The sequence below is a fragment of the Podarcis tiliguerta genome, assembly GCF_965153285.1.
Source record: "Podarcis tiliguerta genome assembly, chromosome: 4".
Classification (NCBI taxonomy): domain Eukaryota; kingdom Metazoa; phylum Chordata; class Lepidosauria; order Squamata; family Lacertidae; genus Podarcis; species Podarcis tiliguerta.
This window is the reverse complement of record NC_139537.1, coordinates 5,188,251-5,204,820: the sequence shown is the minus strand read 5'-3', so window position 1 is coordinate 5,204,820 and position 16,570 is coordinate 5,188,251. Positions and strand designations below refer to the sequence as shown.

General features: G+C 45.3%; 2 protein-coding genes across 3 annotated transcripts in view; one reads left to right on the top strand and one right to left on the bottom strand.

The window, feature by feature from the left end:
* Positions 1-14,483, top strand: part of LOC310675514 (uncharacterized protein) — a 59,434-nt gene extending 44,951 nt beyond the window's left edge. For both annotated transcript variants that reach the window (XM_083436270.1, XM_083436271.1), the window contains exon 8: positions 14,271-14,483. The gene's annotated coding sequence lies outside the window, so the exon portion shown is untranslated. The remainder of the gene's footprint in view (positions 1-14,270) is intronic.
* LOC310676834 (tigger transposable element-derived protein 1-like) overlaps positions 1-16,570 on the bottom strand; it is a gene marked incomplete at its 3' end in the record, with an annotated part of 1,439,559 nt that overhangs the window by 615,741 nt on the left and 807,248 nt on the right. The window lies entirely within an intron of this gene.

Sequence of the window (16,570 nt, the reverse complement as noted above, 5' to 3'; positions counted from 1 at the left end):
CAAGAAAAGTTGATGGAATACGCTGAAATGGCGAAGCTAACTCAGAGACTTAAAGATAAGGACAATAATGACTTTTTAAAAGATTGGGAACCTTTTAAGATGTATATACAGAAACAATGCATAGACATGAACTCACTGCCAGGATTTGAGTGATACACACAATGGACAAATACAAACAGAAAATGCAATTATGAGGTAAAAATGAGAAGAAGAGACAAATGTTATAACCTTCATTTTAATATATAACGAATACAAATTTATAAGCAAAAGAAACAGAGATGTAATAAACCAGGAAGGGAAGTTGGGGGAATTCGCATGGGGGGGGGGTGTTAATTGAAATTGTAAAATGTAATTTGAATGTTTGATTATGTTAAAATTTAAAATAAAAGTTATTTTTTTAAAAAAGGAAAGAAAGGAAAGCAATGGCTCCTCTTACTTAAGGGCCCCACAGACCTCATGGGACACCAGAGCAGATTCCCTTGTTGCTTTTTTGAGTCAACCAGCAATGGGGGTTGCATTTCCTTATTTCCAGGAGGGCTGTTGCTAAAGCACATGACATGCTCTTCACACTTAGTTATCTATTAGGAGCACAGGCACAAATTATTGTGTGTGTGTTTGTATTTGCAAACTACCCCAGTCTCTGAGGGGGGAGATTCTAGGGGTCCCAGGCACTTCCCCATCTTCGGTTTCCTTGGAACGAAAGTCAGCGGAGACTGTATTGTCTTCATGATATCTAGTTTTATTTACTCGCATGCACAACCGGAGTGTAGGACGGAGGGGCTCACAGCATCAACACCCGAACAGATCTTGCTTCTCTATTAGTCGCAGCTTTGGATCCAGCACAGAGCAAGCTGGTTTTGGGGTTTCCCACAACTCTCTCTGGGTCTTGCTTTCCTACCTAGCAGGTGAGATGGGAGGGGTGAGGACAGCCCCCCCATTAGCTGCAGCTCTTGCAACCCAGCTCCTTCGTTGGGGATGCTGAGGAGGACGCTCTATGGCCAGGAAAGGCCCTTGTCGTGCATCCATAATGCTATGGAAAGGGTGAATGTCTTCTAGAATTCTCTGGTGTCACCAGAAGAGGAAGCCATTCTTTTCAGTTAGGTCTGTTCTCAACTGCAGAGGATGAGTAGCTTGGACTTTGTTTTGCGCGAAAGGTGGTTGCTGCTTGTAGTTATTTAATTGCAGTGTTTCATCGGCTGGTGTCTTGAGCAGCAACCTCTGGAAACGAAGGGCTAAAAACTGGCGCTGCTCTCCATAATTATCTAGTCCCTTTTAACTTCGTATTTCAGCTGGTTGACTAAAATTCCTTATTCTGGCTGCTAGTCCCTTATTTTCAAGGCTGCTGGTCCCTTATTTTCAAATCTGTAAGTTGACAGCTATGGCTTGATGTCACATTTTAACACAGTTTGCAGCACATCTGCAAAGAGAAGGACATGGGGACAGGTGAGTCCGTCCCTGAGCACCTGGCAAGGCTATTCCAAGAGTTTCCTCCTGGATTTCAAGTCCTACTACAGGGGAGGGACACCCCAGGCCTTGGGGGCTAATCTTGGCCTCCTTCAACCAGAATGTGGCTCCCCACACTAACGAAATGGTCAATATCCGGTTCCACTCCACCCTTTTAAAATTTAAATATCAAAACAGATCCCAACTTTCAGAGCATGTAAATCACAGGAGTGGAAAGACCTCTGCTCCACTCACAGAAATGGGACTATACCTCCTTCTCCCACCTTTAAAGTATATGTAAGGAACCTCAACTTCGCTCTTCAAGCCAAAAGAGAACACTTCCGTGTCTCCGGGCAAAACCCCCTGGCCTTTCAGTGGTAGAACCGCCACCACGCCTGTGGCATTTACTTCAGTGCGGCGTTTACCTCACGGGGACTGACTGTGCGGGTGGCGAGATGCTTTCAGCCTTGGACACTTGGCAGGTTCTGAAATGGCTGTGCAGGCCAGATTCATGACCCTGACAGGCTGGATTCGTCCCACGGGACATAGTTTGAGGACCCCTGGCCTACACTGACTGGCAGCTGCTCCCCAGAGTTTCAGGAAGGGATTTCGTCCAGCCCTTGTAGAAGATGTCAGGGGTTGACCCTGGGACATTCTGCATGCCAAGCAGATGCTCTAGGGCTTCCCATATTTCCCTAGCCTTTCAACACTATGCTATTAGCTACCATGGAGATTCCACCTGCCTCTTTCAAAAGGAGAACACTCACCTGATTAATAATAATAATAATAATAATAATAATAAATTTATACGCCACCCATCTGGCTGGGTTTTTCCCTGCCACTCTGGGTGGCTTCCAACAAAATATTAAAATACAATAGTCCATCAAATATTAAAAGCTTCCCCAAACATAACAACCATCCATTTTCAGTTCATTGAATTGGCAATTAAGCATTTCTAGAAAGGGAAAAGACCCTGATGTTGGGAAAGATGGAGGGCACAAGAAGAAGGGGACAACAGAGGACGAGATGGTTAGACAGTGTTCTCTAAGCAACAAGCATGAATCTGACCAAACTGCGGGTGGCAGTGGAAGACAGGTGTGCCTGGCGTGCTCTGGTCCATGGGGTCACGAAGAGTCGGACACGACTGAACGACTAAACAACAACAACAGAAAGGGAAACGGCATAGTTTGTATATTAGCATAAAAAGCATGCATAGGAAAGTATTACTCATTTATGAGGAGAATAGGATTAATTTCTTTTGAACCTCGCTGGGTTCCTCCTTGGCAGCCAGTGCGATTGTTTCAGCAGGGCTAGAACTCAGGACCCGCTGCCTTGAGGGACATCTAAGAGCAGTTGGGCAGGGGAAAGGTCTCCCTTGGGAGGTGGTGGACTCTCCTTCCTTGGAGGTTTCTAAGCAGAGATCAGACGGCCATCTGGCATGGATGCTTTAGCTGAGATTCCTGCATTGCTGGGGGTTGGACTAGATGACCCTGGGATCCCCTCCTCTCTCTCCACTCCTGAATTCTAGGAGGAGCTTCCTTGCCTCCTGCAAAGCCCTTTTCCCTGCAAGCTCTTCCTCTGGTTTCTGGCCAAGGGAGGGAGATGCTCAGAGTCCAGCCAAGAGCCTCACCCCCCCAAAGGATATCTGGGTAAGGGCATAGCCAGGGGGGCAGCTGACCCCCTTAATCCATTAAAAAATAATAGAAATCTGAGGTTCTGCCAAGCGAGAGAGGGCTGAGCTGGAGGGACTCGGCTTGGCAAGGGTTAAAGGGAAGTGAGCTGCCTTCCTAGAGAAGCCAGGAAGCAAGAGGGGGCCAGGTCCTCCAGAGCCAAGGCCCCTCCCCCCCAGTCCTTTCCTTGCTTTGGGGTCTCTCCTGCAAGGGCTGCCTCGCTGTCCCTCCTGGGATCTGGTGAGTCTCCTCTCCCCCCCCCCCCAGGGTGCAGTGGGGAGACGGTGGGGGTCCCAGGGCTGCAGCAGGGGAGGATGCCTGGGGGGCCTGATCCGGGAGGGGCCAGGTCTGCCACGCTCTCCTTCCTGGAGATCAGAGGATTCCAAACTCATCTGGCCCTCCGCCCCCCCCCCTCTGAAAAAATCTCCCTTCTTTAAAGAAAGGAGTCCCTAGGATGGTTTTCCAAAGCTGGACGAGGAGATGGACTAGTTCCCCCCCCCCAAAAAAAAGAACAACGGGGAGGAAGGAAGTTAAAGTGTGGAAGAAAGGCCAGGAATAAAGAGAGGGATCCCAGCCCATAGTCCGACTGCTGCATTGCAGACCAGTTTCCCAGTCGTCTCCCAGGGCAGCTCCCCACGGAGGCCACTGCAGCAATCCCCTCGCACCCAGAGCATGGCATCCCAGGACCACATCCTCTCCGTCCCAAAGGGATTGTTGCTGGCAAAGAAGCCGGAAATGGGCGCTGCTACTCACCGAACCTGCAGGGACCTTGGCATCAATGGCTGTGTGTGTGTTAAGCTATCTAACAGAATAATAATAATTAATTACCCACCTAAATTTCAAGGGAGATGTTTTTGGCCCTGCCGACTTGGCCCTCAGGGGGTTGATCAGATACATACCTGGCCCTCAGAGCAAATAAAAAGGGACCCCACCCCAGGAGTCTGTCTGGAGAGCGGTAGAGAGTCCAAGTGCAAGAAAAGGAGACAGAAACAGGGGAGTGGAGAGGAGCAACTTCTGAGGACCCTCGGGTGAGGACCCCCACTAGAGCCAAGCATCCATTTTTTACAAGATACAAACGATTCTCTTGTCTGTTAGTTCTGACTTCATGCATTGACGGGAAGGCAGCAGAAACCAGGTTGCTTAATCTCCCAGAAATCCCTTCAGTTGCCTCCACATTTTGCATTGCTAGAAGGCTAGAGACTTATTTCTTCTCCTCTTCCTCCTCTTTCTTTTCAAAAAGATAGTTCACGGTCTGGGATGCAGTGCAATCCTCACCTGGTTCCCAGCAAGACTCATCCATGCTGGCTCAGGGAAATATTTCTTTTACTGTCCCAAAAATTTTGTAACAGAACAATGTATTTGCTTTGTAGGATTTGCTAGAGCCTCTCATTAAGACGGACAGAACTTGTCAGAAGACCAAAGGGTTCCTTCCGATCTCTCAGAGGCTTCCTGAGAGCACAGATGGATGAGCGAGACTCAGCTGGCCCTGGAACAGGAAGAGGCCATGCCAGCCAAACTGGGAGCAGTGGGGGATTAGGGGAAAACCCAGTGCAGAAGATCCTGGGTGAGGTGGACACCCTCCGCTCAGAGGTGCAGAGCCAGCAGTTGAGGCAGTTCTGCTGCCAGGAGGCCAAAGGACCCCGAGAGGTTTGCAGCCGACTCTACCACTTTTGCCACCAGTGGCTGAAGCCGGAAAGGCACACGAAAGCTGAGATGCTGGACCTGGTGATCTTGGAGCAGTTCCTGGCTGTCCTTCCCCCGGAGATGGAGAGCTGGGTGAGGGAATGCGAAGCGGAGACCAGTTCCCAGGCGGTGGCCCTGGCCGAAGGTTTCCTTCTGAGTCAGGCAGAGGAGAGAAAGCAGGTGAGAGAGACTTTCCTTTGGAGACTCCCAAGGGGCTCCAAACAGGACAGAGAACATCCCATAATGGTCTGCTGATGGCTCATTCGTTTCCTGGGAAAGCATCCATGGAATGAGATCTCACAGCCTTTCTCACCATTCTCGGTTTTGTATCCTTGTTTCTTTTTCAGGGAAAGGATCTCTTTGCAGAAATGGACCTGGATTCCTGTGAGGCAGAGAGGCCTCCGTTGGACACCAGAGAGAGGCCACTGGGTAAGGAGGAAGGTGGTCTTCTCCTTTTGGTCTCATTCTGTTGGTTTTCCAACTCATCTGAGGGTTTTTTCTTCTTGCTTTGAGGGGAGACAGTTGGGAACAAGGGTCCAGAGGAGGGGAGATGTATTTTTGCACCACAAACATATGAAATGGGCACAAACGTCCAAATGCTCTCAGCAGGAAAGGCTTTCTCAAAGGCCCATCTGCAGTTAGAGATGCCCTGTTTCACCTGTGAGTGAAGCAGGCACTCCTGGCATCCTGTTTACCTTTTGTCTCTTGCAGGTGACAGAAGGATGCCGGCAAGACCTCCTGATCCTTTTTTTTATGGGGGCAGAAGGGAAGCAGCGGCTGTGGAACCAGATCAGGTCAGGGGAAGCTGCCTTTGGGTCAGAGGCTGAGGGGTGGAGCAATGTCATGGACTGGTTGGGCCCAGAGGAATGGTGGGAGGATAAAGCTGGGCACCAGGAAGGGAAGACGGCTCAGAGCCCAAGAAGTAGAGGTAGAAGAAGGATGGGTGGTCAGAGGGGGGAGAGGGAGAAGCCTGGGAAGAGGAGGTGTCAGAAACTGAAGGGCGAACAGGGCTTAGTGAGCTGGGAGACTCTGTGGCAGAATGCAGTGCAGAATCAGAGGCAGAAGAGGAAGGAAGCGAGTGGGAGGAGGGAGGTCGAGAGGCAGAGGTGAGTCAGGAGAAGGAAGAGCCACAGGTGGCTCCCTCTCCTTTTGCCAGAAGCCACCCTCCCTGCTTGTCTCCCAGAGCCAGGATTCCCGTGCATTGCAGAAATCTCTGCTAGATAATCCAAGACAGATTGCCGTTCAAAATAGGCTTATTTTATTTCTAGATTGATCACTGAATGCTAAAATTGGTTTCTAAGGGGTGGACACATGAGAACAAATAGTGGCTTGGATTCACCTAACCAGCCCCATCTACTGCAAAATGGGGCTTGCTCCACATTCCTCCCCCTCTCCATGCCCCCATGAACCCCTGGAATTTGGCTCTAGGGCATTGGGAGGGAACTCCCCAGAACAGCTCACGAGGAGAGGAGAAAGTGGATCCTTCCAACAGGCAAACTGGAATGCTTGCGTAGGCAGAATGACCTGAAAAACAGTGTGGAGTACCACCTATTTGCACAAAGATGAACACCCGTAATTAAAACACAGAATAAAATAAGCATCCATATTTATAATGTGCAGCAAAGCAATCCTATTGAAACAACACCATAATTAACAGGAAGAACACAACAGAGCATTGTGTTGCAGATCATATTTCTGCTGCATATTTCTGAGAGCCAGTGTGGTGTAGTGGTTAAGAGCGGTGGACTCCTAATCTGGGGAACCGGGTTCGCGTCTCCGCTCCTCCACGTGCAGCTGCTGGGTGACCCTGGGCCAGTCATACTTTTTTGAAGTCTCTCAGCCCCACTCACCCCACAGAGTGTTTGTTGTGGGGGAGGAAGGGAAAGGAGAATGTTAGCCGCTTTGAGACTCCTTAAAGGGAGTGAAAGGCGGGATATCAAATCCAAACTCTTCTTCTTCTGCTGTCTCAGAGGAGGACATTTCCCTTTTTCTTTTAGGGTCCAGTGTGCTTTGAAGATGTTGCTGTTCGTTTTACGGACGAGGAGTGGGTGTTGCTGGATCCTGAGCAGAGAGCTCTGCATAAGGACGTCATGGAGGAGAATCGTGGGATCGTGGCCTCTCTTGGTAAGGCTCCCTGTGGGATCGTCATATCTGCCTGGAAATTCAAAAAATACCTCAATGTGACCAACCTCATATATTTCCACAGAGCTCAACAGCACCCCCTTTAACACCTGGGAACCTAACACCCCCACAATAAAGAGTAAATTACCGTTTTTTCTTTGAACAATCTTCCTCAAATTATTCATTTTTCTACCATGATTTTGTTAGGATATTGATGTTCCTTTCCACCTAAACTGATGTGTGGAGCTATTGTATGTCACATTTCTGTTTACATTCCAGCACAGCTTCCTGGGAACTTCCATTTGTGTATAGCTTTTGCCTCATGCTTCCTGCTCTTAGACATGAAGGAGAGCAGACATGTTTTTCTTTGTCTTGACCTATGCTGAATATACTGCTTGTAAATATGCTTTACATATGCCTCTGTCCACCCTTCTTCCCCCCCCCCCAAATTTTTTATTAGTTTTTACAATATCAACAACAAACAAAAACATAAAACAAACAAAACATAACAAACATAAATCATAACCTTATTGAAAATAACAGTTATTTACTTTGTAAAATGACTTCCTCGTTTCCCCTTAGTTCATTGCAAATCCTTATAACGGTTTTCTAAATCCCAATTTTAATACCCTTTAAATTAAACATTAACATCTTTAAATCTTCTCCTTCTTGTATTAAACATATTATTTTATCAGTTAACATAAATACAATCCTAAGCCCATTAAGTATCTGGACGCTATTTCCAGTTATTTTAGCTTAACAATTTTAGCTAAATAATCATTAAATTTCTTCCATTCTTCGTGGTGTTCCTCCTCCTTCTGGTCGCGGACTCTTCCGGTTAGATCGGCTAGCTCCATAAAATCCATCATCTTCATCTGCCATTCTTCTACTGTTGGTAATTCTTGAGTTTTCCACTTTTTAGCTAACAAAATACGAGCCGCAGTTGTGGCATACAAAAACAGATTAACATCTTTCTTGGGCAATTCCGAAACTGTTGTTCCAAGAAGAAAGGCCTCTGGTTTCTTTATAAATGTATATTTCAACATTTTTTTCAATTCATTATAAATCTTTTCCCAGAAGTCTTTCACCTTGGAGCAGGTCCACCACATATGAAAGAATGTTCCTTCCTTTTCTTTACATTTCCAACATGTATTATCACAATTATGATACATCTTTGCTAATTTTACAGGAGTCAAATACCATCTATACATCATTTTCATAATATTTTCCTTTAACAAAGTAACTTAACCCCTTTCTTCCACAATCTTTCCCAGTCCTCAAACATTATGTTATGTCCTAAATCTCTTGCCCAATCTATCATCACCGATTTAACTTGTTCATCTTTCGTATGCCACTCCAGCAAAAGCTTGTACATTTTAGATAAGTTTTTACCTTCAGTATCTAACAACTCCATCTCCAACTTAGATTTTTCCAAGGCAAAACCATTTTTCTTATCCAGTTTATACAATTCGTTAATCTGGTGGTAATGTAGCCAATTTTGCTTATCTTTAATTTGCTCAAATGGTCCTAATTTATAACCTTCCTCTTCCTCTATTAATAAATCATAATATCTCAACCATTTGGTATCCATGTTTAATTTTTTCTGGGCTTTTGCCTCCATTCGTGAAAGCCATCTGGGCGTCTTTCTTTCTAAAAGGTCTTTGTATTTTATCCAAACATTATACAACGATTTCCGAATTATATGATTTTTAAATGCTTTATGGGCTTTTACTTTATCATACCACAAATATGCATGCCAACCAATGTGTTTGCCAACCAAACACATTATCAAATCCCTCCAAATCTAGTAAATCTGTATCTTCTAATTTCATCCATTCTTTAATCCAACAAAGTGCGGCAGCTTCGAAATAGATTTTAAAGTCTGACACAGAGAATCCCCCTCTTTCTTTGGAATCCGTAAGTAATTTGTATTTAATTCTGGGTTTCCTCCCCTGCTACCCTTCGGTCGCAAAGAGTTAATTACTCTGCTGATTAGAGGGTGATCCAGCTTCTGAAGAGTTCTGAAGCTGCGGCTCGCTGTTTGATGCTGTTTCGAGGACTGGAGTTTGCCCAGTTACCGGCCGGTGGGCTGGAGCCAGCTGGGGGCCTGCCAAATGCCCCCGTTTCCCTTGGACGCATCCCACCAGATTGGGCTGGTCTGAACTTCCCAAGCCATCTTCAATGTCAGCTTCAGAATTGTTAGGAAAGCTAAGTAGCTTCAGGTTTTTGTTATTGCTCCTGTCAGTCTTGGGTTGACCAAAGAGACAACTGGCAGCGAAGCTCAGGTGCTGCCAGCCAGAGAAGAAGCAGGCCTGGGGAGAGGAGAGTTAGCAGCGGAAGGCAGAGAGGAGGGGGAGAGGAACTGTAATCTGAGCTCTGAAGAAAGGGGAGAAGAAAAAGGGAGACAGAGTGACAGACAGCTGTGTGAGAGCTACAGGAGTGAGTCAGACGCTGGAATGCAGGAAGCATTCTCTGCCAAAAAGATACTGGAAGAGAAGGTGGGGGCTTCCGTGCTGGGGAAGGGGGAGGAGCTCAGTCCGGGCAACTCCATCTTGTGGGGAGGACGATGAGTAGAGGAGCTCCGTCCAGGTTTGTTGTTTTAGCAATAAATCTGAAATTATTAACAGAGTCGTCTCACGTTTGTGGGAGAGACCAAGCCATAACAAGGACTGACATTGGAGATGGAGGGGATGCCATGACTGGGCCAAACAAAATCCATCCCAGAGAAGAGCTAGGCTTATGGAATCTCAGGTAGTAGTAGCAGTGATGAGGATGAGGATGATACAGTGGTACCTCGGTTTACAAACTTAATTTTTTCCAGAACAGGTACCACTGTAGTAATATTAATAATTTTTTGTAATGGCTTGGCTCTCCCACAGAAGCGAGACACCGGCAGTAATTATCTCAGGTTTATTGCTCAAACACATAAATCACTCCGGAGCTCTTTCACTCCGTGTCTGACTTCAAGTTTGCAGTTGCCAAGTCTAAACTCCGCCCCTTTCTCTTCTTCCAAGAGGGGAAAAAACCCTTTCGCTTCTGCTCTTTCCCCTCCTCTCACTGACCTTTTCGCGCCTTCGAGATTTTGGGCTAGCTATTCCTGGCCTCTCCCCTTCTGTCTCTGAGCTAAGATTGGTATTTTGTGGATCTTTGCTATCTGCTGCCTGCTCTCTGTTCTCTGAAGCTCTGCCACTCGGCTGCCCCTCCTCCCGCTCACATTCCAGTTTCCTTATCTCTCTTTGCCTGCTTTCATACATTCCAGCCTCTGTCAGCTCCAGAACAAAGCTGACATTTTTATTTCTACCCTACCCATCTGGCTGGGTTGCCCCAGCCACTCTGGGCGGCTTCCAACACATATATGAACATGAAACATGAATAATAATATTCTGATGCAATATAAAAAGAACATTAACTTAAAATTAGCAACTTATACTGGTGGCCAAAATTGTGGAAACCTTTTGTGGAAAGTGTATTTCTGAGGTTTGATGGCTCATAACACCAATTTTCTGTAGAGTAATGTCGTTGTTGTTTAATCGCTTAGTCGTGTCCGATTCTTCGTTACTCCAGGGACCAGAGCACGCCAGGCACTCCTGTCTTCCACTGTCTCCCGCAGTTTGGTAAAACTCATGCTGGTAGCTTCGAGAACACTATCCAACCATCTTGTCCTCTGTCGTCCCCTTCTCCTTGTGCCCTCAATCTTTCTCAACATCAGGGTCTTTTCCAGGGAGTCTTCTCTTCTCATCAGGTGGCCAAAGTATTGGAGCCTCAGCTTCACGATCTGTCCTTCCAGTGAACACTCAGGGCTGATTTCCTTAAGATTGGATAGGTTTGATCTTCTTGCAGTCCATGGGACTCTCCAGAGTCTCCTCCAGCACCATAATTCAAAAGCATCCATTCTTCGGCGATCAGCCTTCTTTATGGTCCAGCTTTCACTTCCATACATCACTACTGGGAAAACCATAGCTTTAACTATACGGACCTTTGTTGTCAAGGTGATGTCTCTACTTTTTAAGATGCTGTCTAGGTTTGTCATTGCTTTTCTCCCAAGAAGCAGGCATCTTTAAATTTTGTGACTGCTATCACCATCTGCAGTGATCATGGAGCCCAAGGAAGTAAAATCTCTCACTGCCTCCATTTCTTCCCTTTCTATTTGCCAGGTGGTGATGGGCCCAGTGGCCATGATCTTCATTTTTTTGATGTTGAGCTTCAGACCATATTTTGCGCTCTCCTCTTTCATCCTCATTAAAAGGTTCTTTAATTCCTCCTCACTTTCTGCCATCAAGGTTGTGTCATCTGCATATCTGAGGTTGTTGATATTTCTTCCAGCAATCTTAATTCCGGCTAGGGATTCATCCAGCCCAGCCTTTCGCATGATGAATTCTGCATATAAGTTAAATAAGCAGGGAGACAGTATACAGCCTTGTCGTACTCCTTTCCCAATTTTGAACCAATCAGTTGTTCCATATCCAGTTCTAACTGTAGCTTCTTGTCCCACATAGAGATTTCTCAGGAGACAGATGAGGTGATCAGGCACTCCCATTTCTTTAAGAACTTGCCATAGTTTGCTGTGGCCGACACAGGCAAAGGCTTTTGCATAGTCAATGAAGCAGAAGTAGATGTCTTTCTGGAACTCTCTAGCTTTCTCCATAATCCAGCGCATGTTTGCAATTTGGTCTCGGGTTCCTCTGCCCCTTCTAAATCCAGCTTGCACTTCTGGGAGTTCTCGGTCCACATACTGCTTAAGCCTGCCTTCTAGGATTTTAAGCATAACCTTGCTAGCGTGTGAAATGAGTGCAATTGTGCAGTAGTTGGAGCATTCTTTGGCAGTGCCCTTCTTTGGGATTGGGATGTAGACTGATCTTCTCCAATCCTCTGGCCACTGCTGAGTTTTCCAAATTTGCTGGCATATTGAGTGTAGCACCTTAACAGTATCATCTTTTAAAATTTTAAATAGTTCATCTGGAATATCATCACTTCCACTGGCCTTGTTATTTGCAGTGCTTTCTAAGGCCCATTTGACTTCACTCTCCAGGATGTCTGGCTCAAGGTCAGCAACCACACTACCTGGGGTATACGAGACATCCATTTCTTTCTGGTATAGTTCCTCTGTGTATTCTTGCTACCTCTTCTTGATGTCTTCTGCTTCTGTTAGGTCCTTACCACTTTTGTCCTTTATTATGGTAATCTTTGAACGAAATGTTCCTTTCATATCTCCAATTTTCTTGAACAGATCTCTGGTTCTTCCCATTCTGTTGTTTTCCTCTATTTCTTTGCATTGCTCCTTTAAGAAGGCCTTCTTGTCTCCCCTTGCTATTTTTTGGAAATCTGCATTCAATTTCCTGTATCTTTCACTATCTCTCTCACATTTTGCTTGCCTTCTCTCCCCCGCTATTTGTAAGGCCTCATTGGACAGCCACTTTGCTTTCTTGCATTTCCTTTTCATTGGGATGGTTTTAGTTGCTGCCTCCTGTATAATGTTACGAGCCTGCATCCATAGTTCTTCAGGCACTCTGTCCAGCAAATCTAAATCCTTAAACCTGTTCCTCACTTCCACTGTGTATTCATAAGGGATTTGACTTAGATTGTATCTTACCGGCCCAGTGGTTTTTCCTACTTTCTTCAGTTTAAGCTTGAATTTTGCTATAAGAAGCTGATGATCTGAGCCACAGTCAGCTCCAGGTCTTGTTTTTGCTGACTGTATAGAGCTTCTCCATCTTTGGCTGCAGAGAATATAATCAATCTGATTTCAATGCTGCCCGTCTGGTGATGTCCATGTGTAGAGTCGTCTCTTGTGTTGTTGGAAAAGAGTGTTTGTGATGACCAGCTTGTTCTCTTGACAGAACTCTATTAGCCTTTGCCCTGCTTCGTTTTGAATTCCAAGACCAAATTTGCCAGTTGTTCCTTTTATCTCTTGATTCCCTACTTTAGCATTCCAATCCCCTATAATGAGAAGAACATCCTTCTTTGGTGTCACTTCTATAAGGTCTTGTAAGTCTTCATAGAATTGGTCAGTTTCAGTTTCTACAGCACCAGTAGTTGGTGCTTAAACTTGGATTATTGTGATGTTAAAAGGTCTGCCTTGGATTCGTATCGAGATCATTCTATCATTTTTGAGATTGCATCCCAGTACAGCTTTCACCACTCTTTTGTTGACTATGAGGGCCACTCCATTTCTTTTGCGGGTTTCTTGCCCACAGTAGTAGATATGATGGTCATCCAAACTGAATTCACCCATTCCCGTCCATTTTAGTTCACTGATGCCCAGAATGTCAATATTTATTCTTGCCATCTCATTTTTGACCACATCCAACTTACCCAGGTTCATGGTTCTTACATTCCAGGTTCCTATGCAATATTTTTCTTTACAGCATTGGACTTTCCTTTCACTTCCATGCATATCCGCAGCTGAGCGTCCTTTTGGCTTTGGCCCAGCCGCTTCATCAGCTCTGGATCTACTTGTACTTGTCCTCCGCTCTTTCCCAGTAGCATGTTGGACGCCTTCCGACCTGAGGGGCTCATCTTCCAGCGTCATAACTTTTATATGCCTGTTGTCTTTGTCCATGGAGTTTTCTTGGCAGGGATACTGGAGTGGCTTGCCGATATCTGCTCCAGGTGGATCACGTTTGGTCAAAACTCTCCACTATGACCTGTTCATCTTGGGTGCCCTGCTCGGCATAGTTCATAGCTTCTCTGAGTTCTTCAAGCCCCTTCGCCACGGCAAGGCAGTGATCCATGAAGGGGAAAGCCAATCATGGCTTTATTCAAATGGTAATTTAGTCAGGTGATGCAACACTTCAAATGGTATAATAGATTGCTGAATCATGTACCCTGTACATGTACAGTGACTCCAAAAGAAGCAGAGTTTTGAGTAATCAATTCTCTGAAATACATTTTTCTACAAAAGGCTTCCGCAATTTTGACCACTACTGTAAATCAAACAAAGCAACATTCAATAACACATCAGAATATCATAATAAATATGTTGGTTAATGACAAACAACACAGGTAATGAACACCCCCCCAACTTCCTTCAGTTCTTCTCCATTTGTTCCTGAGGCTCTAATCCCTTTTTGTCTGCATTGCAGATTGTGATGAATTGGAAATCGAGAACAAAGGTGACCACGATAAAATCCCCAGAGAGGAGAAGCCACGTAAAAATTTGGAGTGTGGAGAAAGCTGCAGTCAGAGCTCCCATTCCACTTCCCATCAACAAAATCTCATTGGAAAGAAACCATATCAGTGTGTGGAATGTGGAAAGAGTTTCAGGAAGAGCTCTGATCTCACTTCCCATCAAAGAATTCACACAGGGGAGAAACCCTATCAGTGTGTCGAATGTGGAAAGAGCTTCACTGATAGCTCCTATCTCACTTCCCATCAAAGAATTCATACAGGGGAGAAACCCTATCAGTGTGTGGAATGTGGAAAATGGTTCAGTCAGAGCTCCCATCTCACTTCCCATCAAAGAATTCATACAGGGGAAAAACCCTATCAGTGTGTGGAATGTGGAAAGAGCTTCAGGAAGAGCTGCGATCTCACTTGCCATCAAAGAATTCATACAGGGGAGAAACCCTATCAGTGTGTGGAATGTGGAAAGAGCTTCATGAAGAGCTCCCATCTCAATTCCCATCAAAAAATTCATACAGGGGAGAAACCTTATCAGTGTGTAGAATGTGGAAAGAGCTTCAGTCAGAGCTCCGATCTCACTTCCCATAAGCGAATTCATACAGGGGAGAAACCCTATCAGTGTGTGGAATGTGGAAAGAGCTTCAGGAAGAACTACCATCTCACTTCCCATCAAAGAATTCATACAGGGGAGAAACCCTATCAGTGCGTGGAATGTGGAAAGAGCTTCAGGAAGAAGTACATTCTCACTTCTCATCAAAGAATTCATACAGGGGAGAAACCCTATCAGTGCATGGAATGCGGAAAGAGCTTTAGTCACAGCAATAGTCTCACTTCTCATCAAAGAATTCATACAGGGGAGAAACCCTATCAGTGCATGGAATGCGGAAAGAGCTTTAGTCACAGCAATAGTCTCACTTCTCATCACATAATTCATACAGGGGAGAAACCCTATCAGTGTGTGGAATGTGGAAAGAGCTTCACTCATAGCTCCTCTCTCACTTCCCATCAAAGAATTCATACAGGGGAGAAATCCTATCAGTGTGTGGAATGTGGAAAGAGCTTCAGGAAGAACTCTCATCTCACTTCCCATAAAAGAATCCATACAAAGGTCGGGAAAATCATTTTACAGCTTTAGGAGCTAAGAAATCCACACCTTTATTACCTGGCGTTTGGCTGATTGACATCTAATGCCTTTTGAACATGTGGTGTTTTGTGTTTTTATGTTGTAACCATCCTGAGACCTGTGGGTGTAGGAATATGCGCCAATTTTTAAAGACCTAGGCATCTCCTCCCCATAAAATATTTAAGGAGGCCTGTGGCATTTGCCCTCCTAGGTGTATGACATCATACTGGGTCATAAGCAAAGGGTTAACTAAGTGTAACATGATTAACCAATAGGAGTTGTTAAGAAGTGGGTCTGGTGTTAGAGAAGGGAGAGGGAGGATAAGTCTGTGGGTTGGGCTAGTTTGATGCGCGAGAGTGAGAGAATCTGTTAAGAGGAGTCAGTTAAACAGCTGGGATAATCAGTTAGAAGGTATTAGGAAGGTATAGGCCGGTAATGAAACTAAGGTTAAGAAACTGACAAGAAAAATTATCTGAAACCATAAACTTGTTAATGCTTATAAAATAAACTTGTTTATTTGGTTTAATGTTAACAACTGTCTAGATGCAGTGTGTACCCAAGAGAAACGGGTTGGTGGCAGCGGGGAAGCGATCACAGTGGTGGCACAGGGATCAATAGACCATCAAACATCCGGTGACCCTGTGTGAACGCCACAAAAGTGTCGGCAGCGGTGGGATAACATCAATACACCTGTGAGATCCATTCAGTACCCTGTGGTGGGATATTTAGATTGTTGCGCCTAGTCACCAAAAAAGCGACAGCAGCAGTGGGATCCAAATCAATATGTTTGAGGCGGGATCAGATAGATACGGCTGTGTTGGGGAAAACAATACTCCTGGAGGGGGAAGGGTAAATCTGTGAAGTGATTACCTAGCCTGAGTGTGTAGTTGTAAAATACCCAAGGTAAGCCGCAAAGCCAAAATAACAAGGAAAAAGAGAGCTCAAAATCTGTTCTGGCAGAGGGTTTAGGCTCGTGGTCAGAGGAAGTAAGCTTGAAGGGTTAGAGAGAAAACCCATAGCAGAACTTTGGGACCAGAGTCTTGAGAGAAGCCTAGCCAGAGGGAATGGTACTGAGAGGAAATTTCTCTTATTTTGATAATTTACTGGCAATTCTCACTCACGCTTTATGCCACCCAAAAAGATAAGAAACCCTGTGAGGGAAACAACTTATGAAAGTTCTGAAGGAGAGGAGAATGGAAATCCTCAGAGGGGAGAGCAGTGTTTAGAGAATGTAACTAACATTCAACCTGAGGCAGGAGGTCCAAAATTCTCTGAAGACTTTGTAAAGTGGAAGTTAGAACAAGAATATAAATTGGAATTAGAACAGATTAGATCTGTACAAGAAATAGAAAGAATTAAAGCTGAAAGTGAGAGCAAAAGAATTAGGGCTGAGCAGGAGAGCGAAAGA